This window comes from Balaenoptera physalus, assembly GCF_965194825.1.
Source record: "Balaenoptera physalus genome assembly, chromosome: 9".
NCBI lineage: Eukaryota > Metazoa > Chordata > Mammalia > Artiodactyla > Balaenopteridae > Balaenoptera > Balaenoptera physalus.
The window spans coordinates 24,595,172-24,621,544 of record NC_138888.1 but is presented as its reverse complement, the minus strand read 5'-3'; the positions used below and the strand labels follow the sequence as shown (position 1 = coordinate 24,621,544).

General features: G+C 36.4%; 1 long non-coding RNA gene across 12 annotated transcripts in view; it reads left to right on the top strand.

Moving 5' to 3' along the window:
* The window catches only part of LOC309666940, a 302,552-nt gene that overhangs the window by 20,588 nt on the left and 255,591 nt on the right, over nt 1-26,373 (top strand). For 9 of the 12 annotated variants that reach the window (XR_014267380.1, XR_014267384.1, XR_014267385.1 and 6 more), the window contains exon 1: nt 1,253-26,373. This exon is cut by the window's right edge and continues 15,318 nt beyond it. The exons of the other annotated variants lie outside the window; for them this stretch is intronic. This is a non-coding gene — a long non-coding RNA (uncharacterized lncRNA). Of the gene's footprint in view, nt 1-1,252 lie in introns of those variants that run through there. 12 annotated transcript variants of the gene reach the window in all.

Here is a 26,373-nt window from a genome sequence, read left to right as displayed (position 1 = left end):
CTGTTGGTCCAATGTCCTGAACTTAGCTCTCCCACCTTGGAGGTTCAGTCCTGACACCAGGCCGGAGCACCAAGACCCTGTCAGCCACATGGCTCAGAAGAAAAGGGAGAAAAAAAGAAAGAAAGAAAAAACAAAGTGGAGAGCAATCAAACCAATAAACCAATGCACCAATGATAACAAGCACTAAAAACTGAACTAAGATAAATATAAAAATCAGAAACAAATCATTCTAGAGAGCAAACCCCAAGTCCACTGTTGCCCCAGAGTTCACCACCTCAATTTTGGGAACACTCGTTGTCTATTCAGGTACTCCACACATGCAGGGTTTACCAAGCTGGTTTGCAGGAATTTAATCCAGTGCTTCTTAGGCTGCAGAGAGAGATTTCTCTTTTTCTTCTTTGTCTGCACAGTTCCTGGGGTTCAGCTTTGGTATTGGCCCCAGTTCTGCCTGTAGGTTGCCCTCAGGCATCTGTTCCCCGCCCAGACAGGAGGGGGTTAAAGCAGCAGTTGATTTGGGCTCTCTTGCTCACTTAGGCCGGGGGGAGGGAGGGGTACGGTAGTCATAACTGGAATGCAGGGCAAGCCTTCGGTGGCAGAGGCCAGTGTGTTGTTGCAACAGCCTGAGGTGCACTGTGTGTTCTCTCAGGGAAGTTGTCCCTGGATCACGGGACCCTGGCAGTGGCAGGCTGCACAGGCTCCCAGGAGGGGAGGTGTGGATAGTGTGACCTGTGCTTGCACACAGGCTTCTTGGTGGCTGCAGCATCAGTGTTAGCATTTTATGCCCGTCTCTGGGGTCCGAGCTGATAGCTGCAGCTCACGCCTGACTCTGGAGCTCACTTAGGCGGTGCTCTGCCTTCTGTGGGCACATGGGGAGGGAATCCCCTCTCCTCACGCACCCTGAAACAATGGTCTCTTGCCTCTTCGGTAGTTCCAGACTTTTTCCCGGACTCCCTCCCGGCTAGCTGTGGTGCACTAGCCCCCTTCAGGCTGTGTTCACGCAGCCAACCGCAGTCCTCTCCCTGGGGTCTGACCTCTAAAGCCCAAGCCTAAGCTCCCAGCCCCTACACGTCCTGGCAGGTGAGCAGACAAGCCTCTCAGGCTGGTGAGTGCTGGTCAGTACCAATCCTCTGCACGGGAATCTCTCTGTTTTGCCCTCTGCACCCCTGTTGCTGTGCTCTCTTTCATGGCTCCAAAGCTTCCCCCCCGCCCACCCCCAATCACCGCCAGTGAAGGGGCTTCCTAGTGTGTGGAAACTTTTCCTCCTTCGCAGCTCCCTCCCAGAGGTGCAGGTCCCGTCCCTATTCTTTTGTCTCTGTTTTTTCTTTTTTCTTTTGCTTTACCCAGGCATGTAGGGAGTTCCTTGCCTTTGGGGGAAGTCTGAGGTCTTCTGCCAGCTTTCAGTAGGTGTTCTGTAAGAATTGTTCTACATGTAGTTGTATTTTTGATGTATTTGTGGGGAGGAAGGTGATCTCCACATCTTACTCCTCCGCCATCTTGAAGGTCCCTACAGTATATCCTTGCAGCTTATTTTTTACATAATAGTTTGTACCTCTTAATCCCCTTCTCCTATGTTGCCCCTCCCCCCTTCTCTCTCCCCACTGGTAACCACAAGTTTGTTCTCTATATCTGTGAGTCTTCTTCTTTTTTGTTATATTCACTAGTTTGTTGTATTTTTTAGATTCCACGTGTAAGCAATGTCATACAGAATTATTGAAAGTAGAAATCCTAGCTCATCTTGCTTTACATTTCTCATGCAAGAAGAATGCCGAAGACATAGCAGGTAGTCAGTAAATACTTGTTAACTCCTGCTTTCTTTAGAATCATCCAGCTGTCAGCCCAGTTACACTGACTACTCTTTATTTGAAGACCTCCCTTCTCTTTATTTTTGATGAGAATGTCATAGAACGTAAAATAATACTAGAAGTATTTTTTTTAAGTCTCTGCATCTGGTAGGTCATCTTAAAAATTAGATTGTATATATCATAAGAACTTTTGACAGTAGTCACTATAAAAAGAAAAGTAGTCAAATGCATGCAAGCACAGAGTTCTTTAACCGGCATTCTTTGTGCCTTCCTATTTAAGAGGATCACTTTGTATATCTTAATAACTTGCCTGAGGGACAGTGTGCACTTCTAGGCTGCCTCTGTCATTGTAACTCCATAGTAATCAATAAAATCCTGCCTGAAATGGAGCCATGCGTCTACACAATCCACATTTTGGTAGCAATATTTATGGTGTGGAGAGGAAGCAAGGAAGAGGTTTGAGGAGATGGTAACCCCAGGGCACATGATCTACAGCAGCACTGTGGTTGCCACAAAGCAGGTGTTTCTTTCTGTCATCACTCTAACTCAATAGGAAAGACTATAGGAGTTTCTAGGTTCAATTTTGGTCTGTTTGAAGGAACAAAAGAAACCTCCTTAATTAAATAGATGGTTATGACTGGTTATTTTTTCAAGTACCCTAAGTTTCTTACTGCATTAGGAGAAATGGCAGAGACCCTCAGTCTTGAAGGGAAGGGCAATGTGTGACATATTTTATTCTGTAAAATTGAACTAAGTGTACATATATAACACCGCCAGTGAAGAAAATCAAGCCTTTAAGGGGTTAACGTTGAAAAGGAGAGGAAAGGGGGTGCATACTAGGTTGTTTGTTGTTTGTTACTTTTTAAATAAACTTTTAATTTTAGAGTAGACTTAGATTTACAGAAAAATAAACCCTGTACCCAGTTTCCCCATTAATAACATCTTACATTAGTAGGTACATTTGTCATAATTAATGAACCAATACTGGTACATTATTACTAACTAAAGTCCATACTTTAATCAAATATCCTTAGATTTTACCTAATTTCTGCTTTTTGTTCCAGGATCCCATTCAGGCTGTTACGTTGATACTAGTATTTTTAAAGAGCCAATTCAGTACCAGATGCATTCAGGTCATTATTTCATTTATGTCTCATACATAGTATTTAGGTAGGCATTACAGTTGACCCTTGAACAACATGGGTTTGAACTGTGTGAGTCCACTTATAGGTGGATTTTTATCAATACTAAATGCTGTAGTACTGATACCGAGCAGGGCCCTGTGGGGCTCCTGGGCACAAAGCCTTTCTGTGTCTCCCATTTCTTTGATGACAGGAAATAGCCTTCATTCAGCCTTCATGACCTTCCCTGAGTTCCAACGTGCAGATTCAAATGGTTGTTAATTAGGGAAGGGAGGGGATACAAGACAAGGGAGAAACAAGGTCAAGAAAAACCATAGTTCAGGCTTGGGGCAAGGTCCTGGTTCCACATCAGTGGATACACACAACAATATCTTTGAGCTGTTTTGCAAATGCTAAAACCCCCCTCCAGGTGGGAGAAGTTAACGATCAGTGATGGTATGCTGCCCACAAGCAGGTAGACTCCAGACCAGTTGGAACCAGAAGGTTGATGATGCCGACTCCCACTTACCTCACCACCAACCAATCAGAAAAATGTCCATGAGCTGATCACACTGTCTTTGAACCATTTCCATAAAACTTCTCACTACCCTCTCGAAGAGGGGCACAGTTCTTGAGGCGCTAGCCTACTGTGTTCCCTCTTTGCCTGGCAAAGAATAAAGCTGTTCTTTCTCTTCCTCCAAAACTCTGTCTCCATATTTCAGTTTGGCATCGGTGCACAGAGAGCCAAGATTTTTGGCATCAGTACTGCATGATCCTTGGTTGGTAGAATCCGTGCATGCAGAACCTTGAATATGGAGGAACTGTGGATACAGAGAAACCAAGGATATGATGGAGGGCAGACTAAAAATCCTAGTTATACTAGGATTTTTGACTCCGAAGAAGGTTGAGGCCTCTAAACCCCAAGTTTTTCAAGGGTCAGCTGTATTGTCTTATTGTAAGGATGAGACAACTGATATGGAGAGTGTCATTGACTTTCTCAGAGTAACTAAGGAAGTAGTAAAGCACTGATTCAGACCCAAGCCTTCTGGCCTCAGTTCCATTTTTTTCCTTCTCATATCTTCCTATCTTTCTCACTTGCAATACAGTAATCACATTTATATTTCAAAAATGTACTGCACGTATAGTATTGCATCCACATTTTGGAAAACAGTTATAAAAGAACTCCCTTACACTAAAAAAAGTAGAATTGTTTGTATGAATTTTCATATGATTTCTCAAAACCAGAGAGACTTATTTGAGCCACAGAAGTCTAAGTTAAAGCTGCCAAAGTATAATTGGCCTTTGAATGATAGATGACTTATTGCTATAATATGTATAATAATGCCTTGTTTCTTTCTTGAAGGTTCTATGTCACAGAAGATGCATTTTGACTTCTATTTTACTCAGAAGTGATATAAAAGAATGTGAGCAAGGTTTTGGGTTGAGTCATAGTAGTGTAGGAGGTTTATTTTTTCTTTCTAAACTAACAAGGTTACTCACAAACAATTCACATCAGAAACAAAACACATGATCAATGGAAGGTGAATTGATGGGACTATTCACAATCTGTAGTTATTTACATAATACTTCATTGCAATTCAGTTATACAAAATCCCCATTCTAGAGTTTCAACTTCTCTTAGATGCACAATATTAGTTGCAATGTGGTCGATAGGAAAATTGCACTGTCAAAAATTTTGAATGTGCTGCAGAAATAGGTCAAAAAAAAATCAAGATAAATTGTTAACCATTATTTTAAGCAGGTCTTTTTTCTCTCACACCTGTATTTCACCTACTTAACAATAATCATTAAAAGAATTTGAAAAATATTTGTATTGGAGCCAAAGGTTTCAGTAGCAGATTAGAACTACTGGCTAGCCATTTCTTGTGTTGACTTAAAACATAAAAGGGTGATTATTCCTAACAGATATTTTCTTCTTCACATAAAACAAGGAAGTATACAAAAAAATACTGTTATTGGTAAGTAGATTTTAATTTGTATCTACACTGTGTTCTTCTCACTTCATTAGGCTTAGAATTTGTGACTGAACAGCACTGTCTGGGCAGTCTGCTGCCTAGTTGGAGATGTCAGAAGCAATTATTTTCACAGATTTAAGATTTATTATCACACGTATCCTGTCTTTAGCTATCTGAGTGGACAGCCCAATCAAGGACGATATGTATTTCATCATCTCTTCCTTGTTGTTGTGTGGTTTTAATAACAGTTCCAGTAGCAACCCACGTTGCACAACAAGAATGCAGTGCAGCAGCTGGATAAATGTTTAAATGGAGTCATCCAAAGTTAGAGGATTTACTTCTTTTTTTCTAATTTCAGCTTCCTTCTGTCGAATAAATGAGCTCTATTAGACTTAGTGGTAAAGGATTTCCGAAAACCCACACCTCACTTTCATTTATGTTGAAAATACTCCAAAAAATGTATCTACAGGTAGGTTGTTGAAATTACAACTTCCTCTGGTATTAAGTTCCCACATCTTCATATTTTTGGAAGAGGCCTGAGTTAAACTGCTTCCTTTACTTATGGGCTTATGGTCCCTAGAAGGAGAGTGGTATATCCTCTCTTAAAAAGAAAAAGACAAACATAGAAATCATCATAGACCCTAGTCTGGCCTTCCTTATTCCATCTGAGACCAAGGGTTATGGAAGTTCCTCTTTGACATGTACCATTTAACAATCTCCTCTCTACCTCCACTCCTAGTCTCTTAGCTTTTTCTTGACTGGGCTCTTACAAGAGAATTCTGATTGTTTTGCCTAATTCTTTCGTTTATACAGTCACCACAAAGCTTTTGAAAAATGCAAATTTGATCATAGTTTCCTCCAATTAAAAACCCTTCAGAGGTTTTTTATTGCTCTCAGGCAAAAGTACAAATTCCCTGGCCAAGAAGGTCCACCATAATGTCACTTTTGTAGTCTCATCTCTTGTATGGTGGTTTGTAGACACACATAGCATCAGACCATTTCACATTTGCTTCCACTGAATCTGCTTCCTCCACCTAGAGATTTTCTGGCTTCACTCTATTAAAGGAAAAATAGAAACACATCTTTTAGGACTCAGTATAATGTCACATGCTCTCTGAAGATTTTCTGACCCCACAGGAAGGCAGAACGACTCTCTTCTTTGTCTCCTTGTGCATACATCTTTTATGCGTCCTGAATACTAATTATGGTAAAAGTTGTTTACAAGTCTGTAGAGCCTCTACAGATTTAACTCTTAATATCTAATGTGTGAATCAGGTATCTTTTCCTTTTATCCGCAGTGATGTTTGAGAATCACTGACAGTCTTGCAGATCATTCCATGTCTGTGCGGCTCTTATTGTGGCTGATCACAAAATTGGTTTAGGGCGGTGGTGCTCACACTTATTGAATGGAAGAATTGCCGAGGTGTTAGATAATGTTCAATTTCCTGGAACCCAAAAGGGAATCAAATTCCTGATACAAAAGTAAAGAGGAGAGATCCAGAAATCTGCCATTTCTACAGGCACTGCAGGCAATTTTGATACAGGTACATAAGGATCAAACTTTGAGGAAACTCTCTTCCAGTTATCTGTTGTTGAATAATTACCTACCTTTGGTGGCATAAACAACTTAGAATCATAAAAAACAACTGTTTTATTATGCCCATGGATTCTGAAGGTCAAGAATTTGTATAAGGCACGGAAGGAACGACTTAGTCTGCTCATGATCTCTGGGATCTCAGCAAGGAAGACGCAGATGTCTAGGGGTGACTTGAGTGGCTGAGGGCTGGAATAGATAGGGTGTAGGACCTCTTGCACTGGGGTTTTCTCACTCACATGCCTGGCTCCCAGGCCCAGATGACTCAAAGGTTCAGTTTGAGACTGTCAATAAGAGCACATTATGTGTGGCTTGGACTTATCACAACATAGCAGCTGGGTTCTGAGATGGAGACTTCCAAGAGAGCAAGCATTCCAAGAGAACTAGGCAGAAGATGCATGGCCTTTTATGACCCAGCTTCACTTTCCCAGGCAGTTGCAAGTCCATCCAGATTCAAGGTGTAGGGTCAGAGACCCCACCTCTCAATGGGAGAAGTGGCCAAAAATTTGGAGGTCGTGTTTTAAAACTGCCACACTAAAAAAAGCCAACCAAACAAACAAAAACTGCCACACTGATTTGAACTTTGATTTTTGTATATATTCTCTTCTGGATCTGTAAGCTATTTGAGGATAAAGATGGTGTCTTATTTAGTTTTGAGCTTTTGGGACTTCAGACAAGCCTTAGTACTTAATATAAACCCAGTAAATAATTGTTGCTTTTAACTTATCTAAAGGTCAACAACTATAACCCTCAATTACTGGGTATTATGGAGTATTGATCTAGAGACACTTTTCAGCAAGAAATTCTTTGTACAAGACAAGGGGCTTGCCTCATAAAAGTTGACTGATTTTTCATTGCTACTTGAATCCACTTCCATCATTTCATGACTGTGAGATCTTGGGCAATTTACTTAAACTCTCCATACTTCTGTTTATTGTTATTCATCTCTGATGCAGAGAATACAGTAAGAGATTTGGTATAAGGGTCAAAAATGAAATAAAGTTCTTTGATAATGAGATGTAATGGGATTGAACAGAAAAGCCCTGTCCTTATAAAAGATATTACTATTCTTACAAGAGCTATTGACTTCATTGTCAATACTCAACCATTAATCAACCAAATATTAATGGGGATAAACAGTTAAATTATTGCAAGATAGCCCATGAGCTTTATTTGTGTATATAAGTATGCACGTATGTGCTGATATATAAGTGATTTTATAAAAGTATACTTTTTAGTAAAGTATAATATGTATTTAGCAAAATACACAAATCATAAATGAGCAACTCAGTGAATTTTTACAGCGAACATACTTATACTGACACCACGTAGATCAAAAAAAGAAACTTCTGCATTTCAGAAGGTTCTCTTGTCCTCCTACCGGTCATACTTCATCAAGGGTATCTTTTCTTTTGATGTCTACCAACGCATATTTTTTTGCTTGTTTTTTAATCTTATATACATGGAGTCATATACTATACACTCTTTTGTGCTTGCCTTTTTTTGTTGTTCAATATTAGCGTTCCTGAGATTCATCCATGTTGGTTCATACAACAGTATTTCATTTATTTTAATTGTTGTATAGTATTTTATTATTTATACATTCTACTTTTTATTGATATTTGGGTTGTTCCTAGTTTTTGAATACTATGAATAATGCAGTTATCAACATTCTTGTACTTATTTTTGACACACATATGTATTCATTTATTGGATATACATATAGGAGAGGAATTTCTAAGTTATAGAGTAAGACAGTTTTCTGTTTTTTCCTTGATATTCTGAAGGAAAACACACACACACACACATGTTCTCTGTATATACATATATCTGAGTATGTATGTATATATGCATATACCTGGACAAGAATCTCTAGTTACAAATATCTTTCCCCTCTCTGTGGCTTACCTTTTTATTAATCAAGTGATCACTTTTGATGAATAGAAGTTCTTAATTTTACTACAATCCTATTTTTCAATCTTTTTCTTTGTAGTTAATGCTGTTTGTGTCATGTATAAGAAATCTTTGTCTAGCCTAAGATTATCAAGATATTCTTTTGTTTTCTTCTAAAAGACACTGTTTTGCCCGAAAAGGTGAAATTTAGGTATATAATCCTCTGGAATTGATTTCTGTTTATAGACTATCATAGCAGTTATTACTCTTGTCCCATATGGATGGACACTTAACCCTGCATCAATTTTTGAAAAAGATTATCTGTTCTCCACACTTTAATTCAGCAAGTCTAGTTTTAGAATCTTTATTTTGATCAATGGGTCTAATATCTATCTTTGTCCCGATATCATCCTGTTTTTTGTCTTAATTACAAGAGCTTTAGAATAAGTCTTGATAGCTAGGAGCTTAGAGTTTTTTTTTTTTTTTCATATAAATTTTAGAATTGATTTCCACACACAAAAAAATCCTACTGGGATTTTGGTTGAATTTTTCTTAAATGTATAACTTGTGGAAAATTGACATTGTTACAATATTGAATGGTATCCCAAGCATGGTATATCCCAAGCATGGTATATTTATTTAAGACTTCTTACTATCCCTCAGTAGTGTTTTGTTATTTGTGATGTAAAGACGTTCACATATTTCAATAGATTAATTTCTAAGTATTTGATATTTTTAATGCTATTTTAAGTAGTATCAATTTAAAATGTTATTTTATTATTATTTTTGTATATATTACTTGTATACATATGATATTTATGTGTGTTTTTAACATCCAGCAACCTTGCTAAATTCACATAGCAATTTTAATAGTTTACAATAGTTTTTTTTGGTTTTCTAAACACAATCATATCATCATGAATAGCAATAGTTTTATTCCTTCCTTTTCCCCCTTTATATATATTTTCTTTTTCTCACCTTATTATTTCAGTTAAGAACCACAGTAACATAATTTACAGAAGTTGGTAGCAAGCATTCTTATTTTTGTACCTGAATGGAAAAAAAATAAAGCTTTCAATATTTAGCTAAGTATGATTTTTGCAGTAGAAGTTTTGGAGCTGTGTTTTGTCAGGTTAAGAGATTTTCCTTCTGTTCCTGATTTGCTATACATTTTTGCCATGGACATGTTGAATTTCGTCAATTGAATTGTATCAATTGAGATGGTCATTTTTTTTCCTCCTTTAGTCTGTTAATGTGTGAAAAACATTAATTTTTGAAGGTTAAAAAATTGCATTCTGGAATAAAAAAGACCCCTAATTTATAATTATTTTTATATATAGCTGGATTTGTTTTGCTGATATTTTGTTCAAGACCTTTATACCCACATTCATGAGGGAAATTGGCCTATAATTTTCCTTTCTGTAAATGTCTTTGCCAGGTGTTGATGTCAAGGTCATGCCAGCCTAATAAAACAAGTTGGGAAATGTTCTTCCTTATTCTGTGCCCTTCACGAGTTTGTTTATTACTGGTAGTTTTTTTTTTCTTAAATGTTGAAATAATTCAGTAGTGAGAATACATGCACCTTGACTTTTCTTTGCAGGAAAGTTTTTTTATTATGGATTTATTTTAAATTTATTTAAATAAATTTATTTTAAATTTATTTTATTTAATTCGGATATTTCTCTCTCTTTTCTGGGTTAGATTTGGTAAATTGTGTTTTCTAAAGGATTTTCTTTTCATTTTACCTGATTATTCAAATGTATTGGCATTAGATTGTTTATATATCCTTCTTACTGTTTTTAATGTCTTTAAGGTATGTAGTGATGTTTTCCTCTCCTGTAATTTGGTAATTTGTATCATCTCTTTTTCTTTCTTGTTCCATCTTGCTAAGGTTTAACTTTTCAAAAAAACAACTTTTCGTTTTATTGATTTTTCTCTATTGCACATTTGTTTTCTATTAATTTGTATTCTTATCTTTATTATTTATTTGCTTGTACTTTTTTCAGAATTAATTTCCTTTTCTTTTCTTAGTTCTTCAAGTGGGCACATGGATCATTGATTTTTTTGCCTTTTTTCTTTTCCAATATACGCATTTGTTATTAGAAATCTCCCTCTAAGCACTGCTTTAGCTGCATTAGACAAGTTTTGATATGTTGCTTTCTTGATAATTATCATATCCAAAATACTTTCTAATTTCCTTTTACATTTTTTCATTATTTTAAATTATTTTACATAAGTATTGGTGAATTTCCACACTTTGGGGAGTGTTTTAATTCTTTTTTGTATTGATTTCTAGCTTCAGTTTACTCTTGTCAGTAAACATACTCTGTATAATTTATATCTTTTGAGACATTTGGAGAATTTTAAAAACTTTTCCAGCATATGGTCACTTTGGCAAATGTTTCATGTGGATTTGAAAAAAAATGTGTATTCTAGAGTTGCTGGGTATGGCATCCTAAATAGGTCAATTAGGCCAAGTTTGTTTTCAGATCTTCTATATCTCAGCTTTTTTTTTTTTTGGTCTTCTTGGGAATGATACATACTAAATTGTCCAAATATTTTTGTGAATTTTTCTCTCTTTATACTATTACCATTTATTTTATATATTTTGACTCTATGTGCATATATTTTTAGAATTGCTATACCTTTTTGGTGGATTTAATCTTTTATTTTCATGACATTTCTCTATCTCTAGCAATTGTTGCCTTAAAGTATACTTTGTCTGGTAATAGTAAAGTTACGTCAATTTTATTTTGGTCAATGTGTTAATGGTAGATCTTTTTTCCTCTCTTTGTATTCAATATTTTTTCTCCTTACATTTAAAAGTGTCTCTTGTAAATAGCATAAATTTGGGTTTTAAGGAAAGTCTATTTTGAACATCTTTGTATTTTAATTGGAGTTTTTAGTTTATTTATACTTTATTAATTTGATATAATTGGGTTTAAATTGACCATCTTACTATTTCATATTCATTTGTCCCATTTGTGTTTGTTCTTGTTTTTCAACTTTTCTCATCTTTTGTATTAATTAGAAAAATTTTTTATGATTACACTTTCCTCTCTATTAGTTAGTTATACATATTTTGTGCTTTGTAAACAATTATTTTAGTGGTTTTAGAGAATATACCATGCTTTCTTTATTTATTGTAGTTTACATACTATAATTTAGTACTTTTGCCACTTCACAGAAAATATGAGGTCTTTAAATTATTTTCATGCCATTTGCTTCCTCCTACCTGTGTGTTAGTTTTTTCAAGTATGTAACTATATATTTTAAACTCCACAAAGCATTAATATTGTTTTATACAACCAATATTTATTTACTCTACACACTTACTTACTTTTCTCATTGGTCTTTATTTCTGCCTGCATTTTCCTACCTCTGAGATTATTTTTCTTTGGCCAAGAAAATGTTCTTTTCATGTGGGTCTCCTGGAGATGAATTTTCTTAGTTTTTTTTCTTTTTGGTCTAAAAATATGGCCTTCATTTTTGCTGGTATAGAATTCTAGGTTGACAGTTATCTTCTTTCAACATTTTAAAGTTGCAAATTCTTCTTTTTTTCCTCTAATTCATTTAGTTTCTGTTGAAAAGTCAACTGTCAGGTTTTTTTTTATTGCTCCTTTGAAGCAATGCGCCTTTTTCTCTGGCTGCTTTTATGATATTCTTTGTCCTCAGTGTTTAGTAGTTCAAATATTATGTGCCTAGTTACCAGTTTTCTCTGCCTATGTCCCACTTGGGGCTTCATGAATCTGTGACTTAGTGATATACTTATTATGTAATTGTGGCAACTATTTCTTTAAATGGTGTTTTTGCTCCATTCTCTCTGTAGTCTCCTCTGGGGTTCCAATTATAGATATGTTAGACCATTTCATCATGTTCCATTTACTCTTTTTTGTATTTTCCATCCTTTTTCATACCAGATATATTTTACTGATTTATCTTTTGGTGTACTATTTTTCATTTCTGTTGTATCTAATATTACGTGGACTATTATTTTCAGTTATTTTGTTGTTTACTTCTAAAATTTCAGTATGATTCACTTTTATGGATTCCAGTTCCTTAGTGCATTCCCCACCTTATATATTTTCTTAAATACAGTAATCACAACTATTTTAAAATCAGTGTCTGATTAACTCCAATTTTATGTTTATTTGCAGTGTGATTGTTTCTATTTTCTATGTTTTTATTTTTGATTTTGGCTGTTTGGCCCTGTCTTCTGGTATGCCTGGTAATTTTGGATTGAATGCCAGACACTCTGTGTCTATATTATTTTCTTCCAGAGAGAATTGGCTTTACTTTTGCCAGGTAGTTAGAAGAATGGAAGATCACTTTGATTCAATCAGCAATTGAGATGATTCCAGGTCTATTTCTGATTTGCCCTCACTACTGGATCTATTTCTTTGTCAGTCTCAACTGAAAATTTGGGAAAATTTCCAAGGTCTCTTCTTTTCCTTGGCTTGTACTATTCTTTCATTTTTGACTCTCTAGCATGATACTGTTACACAAATCTCTGATTAGCTTTTTAACCTCTTATGGATTTCTGCTTGGCTTCTCTGGCTCTCATCTTATACAGCTTTGTATTTTTAAATGCTAAGAGAGAAAACATTGGGACATCTTATCTAGGGTTGTGGCATATCTGGATGTAAAGACATTTTGGAACTAGGGTAAGAAATTAGGTTTTTTTGTTTTGTTTTGTTTTTGGAATTCCTCAAATAACATATGATTTTTGGGACCCTTTTGGTTTTCAAAGCTCTCAGTATAATTTTCACAGGAGGTTGTGTCCAAAAAAGAACAACAGAAATCTCACTGTTGGTAAATACTTTTCCTCTTTCCCAAGTGATACAGAGAGCAAAACAAGTGGGAGAGGTCAGGACATACACCATAAGCTGTGGATGAGAGAGCAGGGGAGTAGAGCTTTATCACCGTACTGACCTGTATTCCAGTCATGGCCTCTTTTCCTAATAGTTATGTGACCTTGGAAAAAATGCTTAGTTGCTCAGGCTTCTATTTTCACATTTGTGAAGTGCCATCCTCACAAGACTTTTGTGAGGATTAAATGGGAGACTATAAAAGGAAAAGAGCACAATGTATAACGGAGTAGGTACTTGAATTCTGCCCTTTCATTCCATAAATGTAACCATGATAGTGGAAGGTCCATATATCACTGCAGGCTGTTTGATGTCTGGTTAGTCCAGTTAGTTAGGACTAAGTGATAGTGAGACCTGGGTCATGGGTTAAAAGTCTGCTTGAGCCAAAGAGTCTCACTCTCTGTCTGTTTCTCTCTGTCTCTCTCTCTGTCTCTGTTTTATGAAATGAACTCTACATCATGGTTATGAGGTAACAGAGAGAAAATGTGGGCAAAAACCATTGCACATCCACCTCCCCGGAAGGAAAAATAACTTAAAACTGCCTGGGAGGTGGGTCAGTACCGTTAACCCTCACATGTGACGTGTAGTATAGGACATAATACCAGGCTGTTTGAAACTTTCTTCAAGCCTGATTCTGTCCCATGACCTAAAGGTAGAAGACAAAGAGCCCACGGCACCTTTGAAAAAGAACAGAGGTGACCTTGTTGTTACAACCCACATTAACTATCCAGCATTTCTAAAGCTTATTCTTAGAGCTAAGGGGCTGAGCAAGCTTTTGCTGAGCAGTGAATGGTTCCGTATTTGCCTCCCAAATCTGTGTACTTCTGGTGCATGACTCATTGCTTTCGGGTGCAATAACTTGAACCACATAAAACCAATTTTAATTCTAAATGTAATTTTGACACTTAGGGAAATAATACACAGCATGCATCACTTGAATTACAAAGTAGATAAAAATAGTCGGAATTAGGTTATCATCTGTACGTCAAACAGGGTGATTTCTCAGCTGCATTTTGAACTGTGGTATGCAGCAATTTTATAAGTAAAGCTAATTTAAATATGACACACAGGCACACAATCCTCTCTAAGGTATTCAGGTAATTGGAGAATGATGCCAGTTTTGTTCTAAGAGTTGGCTTTTTGATTTTAATAAGCTTTTATACTTTAATTCTTGAGAACAACGTATTTGCTATCCTCTGGTACCTTACTTGATTTAAGTTGTTACTTTAAATTGACAGCATTCACAGTGTTAAGAAGAGTGACTGTTTGACGGATCATTAGATTTGATTTTAGGGTTTTCCTTGCCCATTTACATTAATCAGTTTTATGTACCTTGTGCCTTGGTTCTTTTTCCCAGTTCATCATAAATATTGATGTCATTTTCAATTGGAAGTTTCAACGAACAAATTGGAATGAGAAAGCTGGCTCCAATAGCCATCAGTAGTAAAACCAATTCCCGTCATCTCTATCAAAATTAGCTACTTTTTCAGTACATAAAATCCATTTATGCAAAAGGAAAATCAAATAAACTCTCATTAAAAAATCTGTATTGTTTTTTCCATTTCCATCATTAAAAAATGATTTTCCACTGCTACCAGTCGAATTATTTTTCTAATAACTCATGTGAGTAACCCATCAGTTTGTAAAATAAATAATCTTTCTATGAAATTGTTTAACTGTTTACTTTCTCCATTCATTTTGGACTTCTTTTAGTTTCAGAGTAACTTAGTTTAAAATAAGGTCATACCACAGCTTTGTTAACTGGGTTGGGCTTTTAAACATATATATTTAATAAAGATGTACTAGGTAGAGCTCTTATAGGATGATGAGTGGGAATAAAAACAAGTTTCCTGAGCGCTGAGTGCTCTGGAGCCCTGGAGCTCTAAAACTAAAACGGCCAACACATAAACTTGAATAAAGAGGAAGATTGGAGGGCAGTCATCTTTGACTGCCTAGAATTTTCTGACTCCTTCACCTCTGACCTGCTTTCTATCCTGTCATGCTAAAAAGCTCTAGAAATGTACTCTTCAGTATAGTAGCCAACATGTGGCCATTTTTAAGAATAGACTTTACTTTTTAGAGCAGTTTGAGGTTCACAGCAAAATTGAGAGGAAGGTTCCTGTCACTATTGGTTCACACACTGTTATCACCCAAAGTCCATAGTTTTCATTAAGGTTCACTCTTTTTATTTATTTATTTATTTGGCTGCATTGGGTCTTAGTTGTGGCATGTGGGATCTTTGTTGCGGCATGCAGGATCTTTTGTTGCGGCACACGGGCTTTTCTCTAGTTGTGACACGTGGGCTCTAGAGCACGTGGGCTCAGTAGTTGCAGTGTGAGGGCTCTGTAGTTGCAGCACACGGGCTCTCTAGTTGTGGTGTGCATGGGCTCTAGAGCATGCAGGCTTAGTTGCCCTGGGGCATGTGGGATCTTAGTTCCCTGACCAGGGATTGAACCCACATCCCCTGCATTGGAAGGTGGATTCTTAACCACTGGAGCACCAGGGAGGTCCCACAGTTCATTCTTGGTGGTGTATATTCTATAGGTTTAGACAAATTTATAATAACATGTATGCACCGTTATACAGTCATACAGAATAATTTCACTGTTCTAAAAATCTTCTGTATTTGCCTATTCATCCTGCCCTCTCCCCTAACCCCTGGCAACCACTGATCTTTTAACTGTCTCCATGGTTTGCTTTTTCAAAGAGTGTAATATAGTTGGGATCATACAGTATGTAGCCTTTTAAGGTTGGCTTCTTTCACTTAATAATATGCATTTAAATTCTCTCCATGGCTTGATATCTCATTTCCTTTTAGCGCTGAATGATATTCTGTTGTCTAGATGTATCATACTTTATTTATCCATACACCTACCAAAGGACATCTTAGTTACCTACAAGTTTTGCCAATTATGACTAAAACTACTACCTGCATAAGCATCCATGTGCAGGCTTTTTTATATACGCAAGTTTTCAACTCCTTTGGGTAAATTGTGCTCCAAGTGTCTGTGCCATTCTGTATTCCTACAGTGAATGAGAGTTCTAATTGCTCTACCTCCTCACCAGCATTTGATGTGCTCAGTGCTCTGGATTGGCCATTCTAATAGGTGTGTAATGGAATCTCGTTGTAATTTGCATTTCCCTGATGACATACGAGATGGAGCATCTTTTCACATGCTTATCAGTCATCCGTATATATTTTTTCGTGTGGTGTTTGTTCAGGTCTTTGGCTCATTTTTTAATTGTCTTGTTTGTTTTCTTATTGTTGAGTTTTAAGTATTCTTTGTGTATTTTTGATAATAGTCCTTTATCAGATATGTTTTTTACAAAAGGTTTTTTTTCCAGTCTGTGACTTGTCTTCTTTTTTTTTTCTCTCTTGACAGTGACTTTCTTTTACAGAACAGAAATTTCTAATTTTAATGAAGTCTACTTCTTAGTTCTTTCCTTCATGTATTGTGCCTTTGGTGTTGTATCTAAAAAGTCATTACCAAACCCAAGGTCATCTAAATTTCTCCTTTTATGTCTTCTGGGAGTTTTATAGTTTTGTATTTTACAGTTAGGTCTGTGATCCATTTTGAGTTAATTTTAGGGGAAGATGTAAGGTCTATGTCAGAATTCTTTTTTTCTTTTTTTTTTGCATGTAGATGTCCAGTGTTCCAGAACCATGTGTTGAAAAGACTATCTTGTCTCTGTTATATTGCCTTTGCTCCTTTGTCAAAGATCAGTTACTATGCATATGCGGTTCTGTTTCTGGGTTCTCTATTCTGTTCCATTGATCTATCTGTCTGTTCTTTTGCCAGTACTATACTCTTTTGATCACTATAGCTTTATAGTAAGTTTTGAAGTTGGTTAGTGCTAGTCCTTCAGCTTTGTTCTTCTCTATCAATATCATGTTGGCTATTTTGGATCTTTTGCCTCGCCATATAAACTTTAGAATCAGTTTGTCAATATCTACAAAATGACTTACCAGAATTTTGATCGAAAATTGCATTGACTCTATAGATCAAAGTGGGACAAACTGACATATGACAATATTGAGTTCTCTCACCCATTAACAGCGGGTATCTCTCATTTATTTAGTTCTTTAGTTTCTTTCATCAGAGTTTTATAGTTTTTCTCATGGATCTTGTAAATGTTTTGTTAGATTTATACTTAAATAATGTATTTTGGGGTGCTAATATAAATGGTATTGTGTCTTAAATTTCAAATTCCACTTGTTCATGGCTGGTATGTAGGAAAAGAATTCCCTTTTCTATGTTATACCTTGTCTCTTGCAGTCTTGCTATACTTGTTTATTAGTTCAAGAAGTTTTTTTTTTTGTCAATTCTTTTGGATTCTCTACATAGATGATCATGTCATCTGTGAAAAAAAGAGTTTTATTTCTTCCTTCCCAATCTGTATAAATTTCTTTTCTTGTCTTGTCTTTTTACATCAGCTAAGACTTCTAGTACAATATTGAAAATCAGTGGTGAGAAGGGATGTCTTTGCCTTGCTTCTGATCTTAGTGGGAAAGCTTTGAGTTTCTCATCACTTTTTTTTTTTTTGGCCACACCACACATCATGCAGGATCTTAGTTCCTCAACCAAAGATCGAACCCATGCCCCCTGAAGAGGAAGCATGGAGTCCTAACCACTGGACCGCCAAGGAATTCCCAAGTTTCTCATCATTAAGTGTGATACTAGTTGTAGTGTTTTGGCAGATATTTTTTTTTATCAAGTTGAGGAAGTTCCACTCTATTCCTAGTTTAATGAGAATTTTTTTGGATGGGTATTGGATTTTGTCAGATGCTTTTTCTGCATCTATTCATATAACTGTGTGATTTTTCTTCTTTAGTCTGTTGATATGATGAGTTACATTAATTGATTTTCAAATGTTGACCCAGCCTTGCATACCTGGGATAAATTTTACTTGGTCATGGTGTATAATTCTTTTTGTACATAATTGAATTTAATTTGCTAATACTTTGTTGAGAATTTTTACATCCGTTTTCATCAGACATATTGGTCTGTAGTTTCCTTTTCTTATAATGTCTTTGTCTGATTTCAATACTAGGGTAGTGCTAGCTTTGTAGAATGAGTTGTGAAGTATTCCCTTTGCTTCTATCTTCTGAAAGAAATTGTAGAGAATTGGTATAATTTTTACCTTAAATGTTTGGTAGAATTCACCAGTGAAATCATCTGAGCCTGGTGGTTTCTGTTTTGGAAAGTTATTAACTATTGATTAAATTATTTTAATAGATGTAATCCTATTCAGATTGTTTCATTCTTCTTGTGTGAGTTTTAGCAGATTGTGTCTTTCACGGAATTGTTCTTACCAGCATTTCATCAGGGTCCATTTCATCTAGGTTATTTCATTTCAACAGGGTCCATTTCATCTAGGTTATAAAATTTGTAGACGTGGAGTTATTCATAGTATTCCTTTGTTATGGTTTTAATGACCATGGGATCTGTGGTGATATCCCCTCTTTCATTTGTGATATTAGTAATTTGTGTCCTCTCTCTTTTTTTTCTCAGCCTGGCTAGAGGCTTACCAGTTTTATCGATCTTTTCAAAGAACCAGCTTTTGGTTTCGTTGATTTTCTCTATTGATTTTCTGCTTTCAATTTCATTGATTTCTGCTCTAATCTCTATTTCTCTTATTCTGCTTACTTTGGATTTAATTTGCTCTTCATTGTTCTAGTTTCCTAAGTTGGAAGCTTAGATAATTGATTTTAGAGCTTTCTTCATTTCTTGTGTATTCATTCAATGTTATAAATTTCTCCCTATGCAGTGCTTTCACTGTATCTCCCGAATTTTGATGTTTTGTTTTCATTTTCATTTAGTTAAAAACATTTAAAAATTTCTCTGGAGATTTCTTCTTTGACCCATGTGTTATTTAGAAGTATGTTGTTTATTCTCCAAGTATTTTTGGGTTTTCCAGCTCTCTTTTTGTTATTGATTTCTAGTTTAATTTCCTTATAGTTTGAGAACAGACATTATATGATTTCTATTCTTTTAAATTTGTTAAGGTATGTTTTATGGTCCAGAATGTGGTCTTCCTTGGTGTATGTTCCAGATGAATCTGACAAGAATGTGTATTCTACTGTTCTTGGTTGAAGTAGTCTATATATGTCCATTATATACAGTTGATTAATGGTGTTGTTGAGTTCAACTATGTTCTTACTGGATCCGTCCATTTCTGATACAGATGAGTTCAGGTTTCCAACTGTAAGAGTGGACTCATCTATTTCTCCTTGCACTTCTATCAGTATTTGCCTCACATCTCTTGACATTTCTGTTAGATGCATACATGTTAAGGACTGTTATACAGTCTTGGAGAATTGATCCCCTTATCATTATTTAATGCTCCTCTTTATTGCTGAAAACTTTTCTTGCTGTATAGTCTGCTTTGTCTGAAATGAATGTAGCAATTCCTAATTATTTTTTTAACATCCTTGTTGGAGTATAATTGCTTTGCATTGTTGTGTTAGTTGCTGCTGTATAACAAAGTGAATTATTTTTGATTAGTGTTCCCATGGTATGTCTTTCTTCGTCCATTTACTTTTAATTTATATGTGTCTTTATACTTAAAATGGATTTTTTAGACAACATATATTTGGGTCTTGTTTTGTGATCCACTCTAACCATCTCTGTCTTTTAACTGGTACATTTAGACCATTGATGTTCAAAGTGATAATTGATATAGTTGGATTAATATCTGCCATATATGTTACTGTTTTCTATTTGTTTCCTTTGCTTTTGTTTCTGTTTTTATCTTTCAGTCTTTTACTAATTGATCAATTTACGATATTATTTTCTCTCCTTTCTTAGCATTTCAGTTGTACTTCTTCTTCTTATGTTTACTTTTTTTTTGTGGTTGCCCTAGAGTTTGCAATATACATTCATAACTAATCCAAGTCCAGTTTCAAATAACACTATACCACTTCATGGGTAGGATGAGTACCTTATAATGACAAAGTAGTCCTAATTTTGTCCTCCCGTTCTTTGTATCATAGCTATAATTCATTTCACATATACGTAAGCATATATATACATTTTAACATAAGCATACATAATTGAATACATTTCCTAGATCTGTGGCTTGGTGTCTGACATTAATTTGGGGAAATTCTCAGTCATTATTATTATTTTTTAAAAAATTTATTTTATTTTTGGCTGCAATGGGTCTTCGTTGCTGTGCGTGGGCTTTCTCTAGTTGCAGAGAGCAGGGGCTATTCTTCGTTGCGGTGCGCAGGCTTCTCATTGCTGTGGCTTCTTTTGTTGCAGAGTATGGGCTCTAGGTGTGCAGGCTTCAGTAGTTGTGTCCGTGGGCTCAGTAGTTGTGGCAAATGGGCTTAGTTGCTTTGCGGCATGTGGGATCTTCCCGGACCAGGGCTCGAACCCGTGTCCCCTGCATTGGCAGGTGGATTCTTAACCACTGCACCACCAGGAAAGCCCATCAGTCATTATTTTTTAAAATATATTTTCTGTGTCTGTCTTTCTTCTCCTTTTGGCATTCCCATTATGCGTATGTTACACTTTTTATAGCTGTACCATGGACATTCTGTTACTTCAGTTATTTTTCTCTTTGCTTTTCAGTTTTGGAGGTTTCTGTTGAGATATCCTCAAGCTAAGAGATTCTTTTCTCAGCCACGCCCAGTCTCCTAATAAGCCCATCAAAGTCATTCTTCATTCTTCATTTCTGTTAAAGTATTTTTAATCTCTAGCATTTCATTTTGGTCCTTTCTTAGAATTTCTATCTCTCTGCTTTCATTGCCCATCTGTTTCTTCCATGCTGTCTACTAAATCCATTGGAGCCCTTAGCACATTAATTACAGTTGTTTTGAATTCCTAATGTGATCATTCCAATATCTCTGCCATATCTAAGTCTGATTTTGATGCTTTCTATATCTCTTCAAATTTTGTTTTATGCCATCTGGGTATGTTTTGTAATTTTTTTCTTGTTAGTTGGACATGGTATACTGTGTAAAAAGAATTGCTCTAGATAGCCCTTTAGTAACGTGGTGGTTAGGTGTGGGGGCAGGAGAAGCATGCTGTAGTCCTATGATTAGGTCTCAGTTTTTTTAGTGAGCCTATGCCTCTAGACTACAAACTTCACAAGTGTTTCTCAGCAGGATGGTTAGAGTGAGTGGGCTGGAGTGGGGTATTTCCCTTCCTACATGTGGAAGACTACAGACAGCAAAAGCTGGGTATTTGTCTTCCTCCACCTCAGATAGGTTCAGAGAAAGTCCTAGCAGGTTAGGCTCTGGTTAAATAGTTTCTACTGAGGGCAGACCTTGTTAAGAAGAATGGAGTGCTATGGCATAATTCAAAATGATCCCTTTACCCCTCCCCTTGCTGGAAGCTTGAGGGGATTTTTCTCTGAGAGTCACTGGAAGAGAAACTGGTAGAGCTCTAGAAGGTAAAACTTACAAGTGTTTCCCCTTCACTCCACCCCCCATGACTTGATCTCCTTAGAGTTTTTATCTCTCAGACTTGTTCACACTGAGCCTCCAGCAATTCATTAATTATAGTTTAGGTTTTCCTACTCCGGAAGTGGTTTCCACAGAGGTTCCAGCTCCTGGGTTTCTGCTCTAGTAAGTTGTGATTCTCTGTATCTGCCGGTCAGGCTCTCCAGTTTTGGGGGCAGCAGTTTGCCCTGCAACCTCACTTCTCTTATGGATCTAAGAAGAGTTGTTGAGTTTTCAATTTGTTCAACTTTTTACTAGTTAGGACAGGGTGGTAATTTCTAAGTTTCTTACTTGTGGGACCAGAAACTGAAAGTCATCTGGGTATTTAAATTTAAATTAATTAAAATTAAATAAAATTAAAAATTCAATTCCTCCGTCAAACTAGCCACATTCCAAAGGCTCAGCTATCATGTTGGACAGTGCAGGTATAGAACATTACCATCATCATTGAAATTATTATTGTATTACCCTGCTCTGTATTATCACATAGTGCCCTCTCCTATGCATAGAAATGAGTAATTAGAATTGGGAAAAATAAAAGAAATACTACAGCCAAACATTGGCTTTATCCAGAGTGTTATCCTGGCTTCTTGGGAGCCTCGGATTCTGCCAGCCAGATCCTGAACCATTAATCTGGCTTCCACTGTCAATATTTTATTAACAATGGAGATATTCATGTGTTTTTTCCCATTTCCCTCCCTGAGTTCTTTTCTGAAAAGACTTTGCTTGTAGTCCCTGACTTGTTTAATGAATGATTGTTAACATTCTTTGGCTTGTCATTATGTTTTTTCATCTGTGATATATTGTGGCTTATCAGCACGTCAGGATATTCACTCACAATTTTAGAGTGCTTTTCAACTACCATTCGGTTTTAATTTCTTTTCTCTTTTTCAAAATTGAGAAGAGGGTGTTTTTTTTAGCTCAGTTGATTATCAGGCTCCGATTCAACTTGAGATACACAGATGAGCTAGTGCTTGAAAGCAAGGACCATGATTCCTGAGCATAGTGATTCCTCTGCAACCTTCTCAAGGGGTAGCTCTTTCCTTTACCACCCCCTTGCTCCATGGGATTTGGTAGGTGGGATAGATGTTCTCTTTGCTCCCCACTTCAACTTGCAAGCCATTATTCTTCCCCCTCCTCCCTAAAGTCACATCTTTGAATCTCAGGTTGTTTGACCGTACTATATGCTGCCCTTCCTTGTTGCAATCATCCATAGAACCCCTTTTGACTTTCACATTTTCTTTGATGCTCTTTGAGAGGTTTTAGCTCCCTCCTATATTCTCTCTAGCACTGCTCCCATTACAATTCCTTGTGATTTCAGTACCACATAGATCACCCTTCAGTTCCTGGTCTCTCAGTTCCTTGTCCACTTTCCAACTTCAGTAACTGACTGCCATGGTCATAGTCTAGACCATGTCTTATTAATACCTTTAACCCTCCCATAATTGCCATTTCAATCATCCTCTTCCCCAACTACTGTCTCCTATCTTGCTTCTCACTTTCTCTAATATTTTTACTTCAACAGGACTGCTAGGACCTAGAATCCACCATTCCCTCATATTCTCACTTCTCACCTTTCACCAACTCCCTTTGCCTCTTTCTCCCTTCTTTATACTCTTCTGGCAAATCCAACCCTGTTGCCATCCAACTCTCTTGCCAACGCTGCACCAGCAGCTTTACAGACTAAAAAAAAAACACCCAATCCTCTCATTTCAAATTCAAGTCTAATAACTTTCCAGTGATCCCTCAGTTTTGCTAGGCAATCAGGCTGTATTACCCTAGTATGTCCATTCTCTCGCTCCTGGGTGACTGCTTCATGCCTTCACTTTTATCCTCAAGCCTTCACTCTTATTTGATCGTTCTTCTCCCTATTTAACTGAGAAAACAGTTGCAATAAGAAGCTGTTGCACAAGCTCTGCCATTCTATCTCCCTCATGCGTTTGTGCCTATTTCTTCTTCCTGTCTGTTGCTGTGGATGCCCTATCTATGCTCCACTCAAAGGCCATTCCTTTCCTTCTGTACTTGATCGATCCCCTCCCCCCTAGCCTAGCCAAAGACATGGCTCCAGCTTCTCTCCCTTCTCTGTCTCACATTGTCAGTGTTAAGCCATCTTCTGGATTATCCCTATCAGCATAAAAACATGCTATAATTTCTCTCATCCTTAGAAAAAAAGTCTGTCTTTCTCTCCCTTTTTTCCCCTAGGCCTCTACTCCATTTTTCTTTTCCCTTTTACAGCCAAATTAATCAAAAGTGTTTTCTACATTCACAACACCAGTTCATGTCCTTTCATGTGCTCTTAGAGTCAGTTCAGTCAGGACTTTGACCCCATCATTCCATTGAATTGGTGAAAATCATCAATGATTGTCATGCTGTGAAATGAAATAGTCAGTTTTCAGTATCCATTTCATTGGACCAATCAGCAGTGTTTGTTTGACCCACCTGATCACTCAATCTTCTTGAAAAACTTGCTTCCCTCAATTACCAGTAAAATTCACTCTCCTGCTTTCACCAGACTTCACGGGTCTCTCGTTTGCTGGTTCTACCTCATCTCCCTGATATCCAATGTTAGACTACTGCAAGCTCCAGATCTTGGATATCCCCTCTTCTTCACCTGCACTCCTTTTTGTGGAGATGTCATCCAGTCTAATATTTTAAATTACTTATAAATGCTGATCCTTCCCTAATGTATACCTGTAGCTCAGATCACTTTTATTGAACTTCAGACTTATATATCCATTTGCCATCTCAATGGCAAACAATAATCTAACATTTACATGTGCAAAACTCAACTCCTCATTGTCTCACTCTCTTCTGCCCTCTAGACCTCCATTCCCCTCAAGGGAAAATTTCCCCATAGTATGCTCACATAGCACCAAGCCCCTATCCTTTATAGCACTCACATGTGCAATTCTGAATTTATTTGTGTGACTCTGATTCATGTCTGTCTCACAGATAGACTGTCATCTCCTTAAGGACTAGCACCTTGGCTACTGTTTCTCTTTATTGTATCCCCAGTACCTAGCACAGAGCATAAAGGAGATCAAAAAGAGATATTTAAGAAAATAATAAATAGGTATAAATGTTTTAAGGGACAGATATGATGGAATGTATACAGGTCAAATCCTATTGAAGTAAACCAGCAATATTTATCTGAAATAGACTGTGTCTGTTTTGGAGATGCCACTTATCTAGGTGCCAAAATATCAAGCTTACAGGCACAGGAAGAATTAAGAGGCTATAGCACTGTGGTTAAAAGCGCGGGATTTGGAATCAGACTCTCTCTGAGTGTCAGTTCTTCATCTTTTTAATGGAGGACAATGACAGTATCTAAGTCACAGGGCTTCTATGAAAATTTAATAATATGGTATATATATATTTAGAGAGTAAAACCTAAATACATATTTAATATGTGATGATGATGATGCCTAGCATTAGCTGTATACCAAGCAGAATATTCTGGAACACAAAGGCAGAAGGGACTAATACTGCTTATGGAAGTTAAAAATTGCTTCACAGAGGAGATGACATTTCAACTGGCTTTAAAGGATGAGCAGGAAGTTGCCACAAAGAGAATGGAGAAAAGGTACAGAAGACTAAATAAGCATGTTCAGAAAATACTCTGTAAGGAAAATGTAGTTAGAGTGGGAAGGGAAATTATCTGAAGTTGGAAATTTCAAAAACAGATTTTTGTGTTAATTCTAAAAGTCCAAATAGTTGAATGGATGTATTTCATTATGGCTATAGCATCTCTTTATTCTTATTAAAAAAGAAATTAATACCAGTTAGGGAAAATCTGAAAAAATACAGAAAAGCATATGTATATATATGTATTTGTAAATGTATATACACACATATATACACACATGTACTATTTATTAGTGTTCTTTCTGGGGACAATCTCTATTGTCCTTTAGATATTTTAATATTTCCTTCCAGTCTTTTTCCTATATCCATATGCATTTTTACATAAGTAGATTGTACTATGCAAATGGTTTTGCATTCTCTTCTTTCCTCCTTAATATTCTATAGTAAGTATACTTTGCTGAGTGTTTGCAACATCTTAGACTTTGTATCACCTGTTATGTATATTTCTAAATGACTATGTCTTTATAAGTATCATTACAAATCAGAAAGCTGAGATTAGCTTTATAGAGCTAAAAGAATCCTGTTAGAAGCAGGATTCAAACTCTGGTCTTGTCTGACTCCAAAGTACATCCTAACAAATTTTTAAAACTTCATAATGATATTTAATTGCTATATAATAATATTTCATTGTTATGAATATACCATAGTTTACTTAAATATGCCTCTATTTTTAGATATTTTGGCTTTTGTAACTTGTCACTGTTATAAATAATGCCAGTAATGAACATCTCTGGAGTCTGTTATTTCCTGTATTTAGGGCTCAGGTATTACAAGAGATTCTTAGAATTCATTATTAGGTCAAAAGGCATGAACTTTCAGCATATTGACATTTTGCTTTCCAGAAAAACCCATGGCATTGCTGGAATTGTATAAACAGTTTACTTCAATGAAAAGATTTCCTACCTTTGATTGATGGGCCACAGATATAGTGCTTTATTGATCCCCTTATAATGAATTCACTACCATAAATGATTCAGTACAGTACGTTCTTTATTCAAGCTGTAATCCACAAAACAGTTACTTAC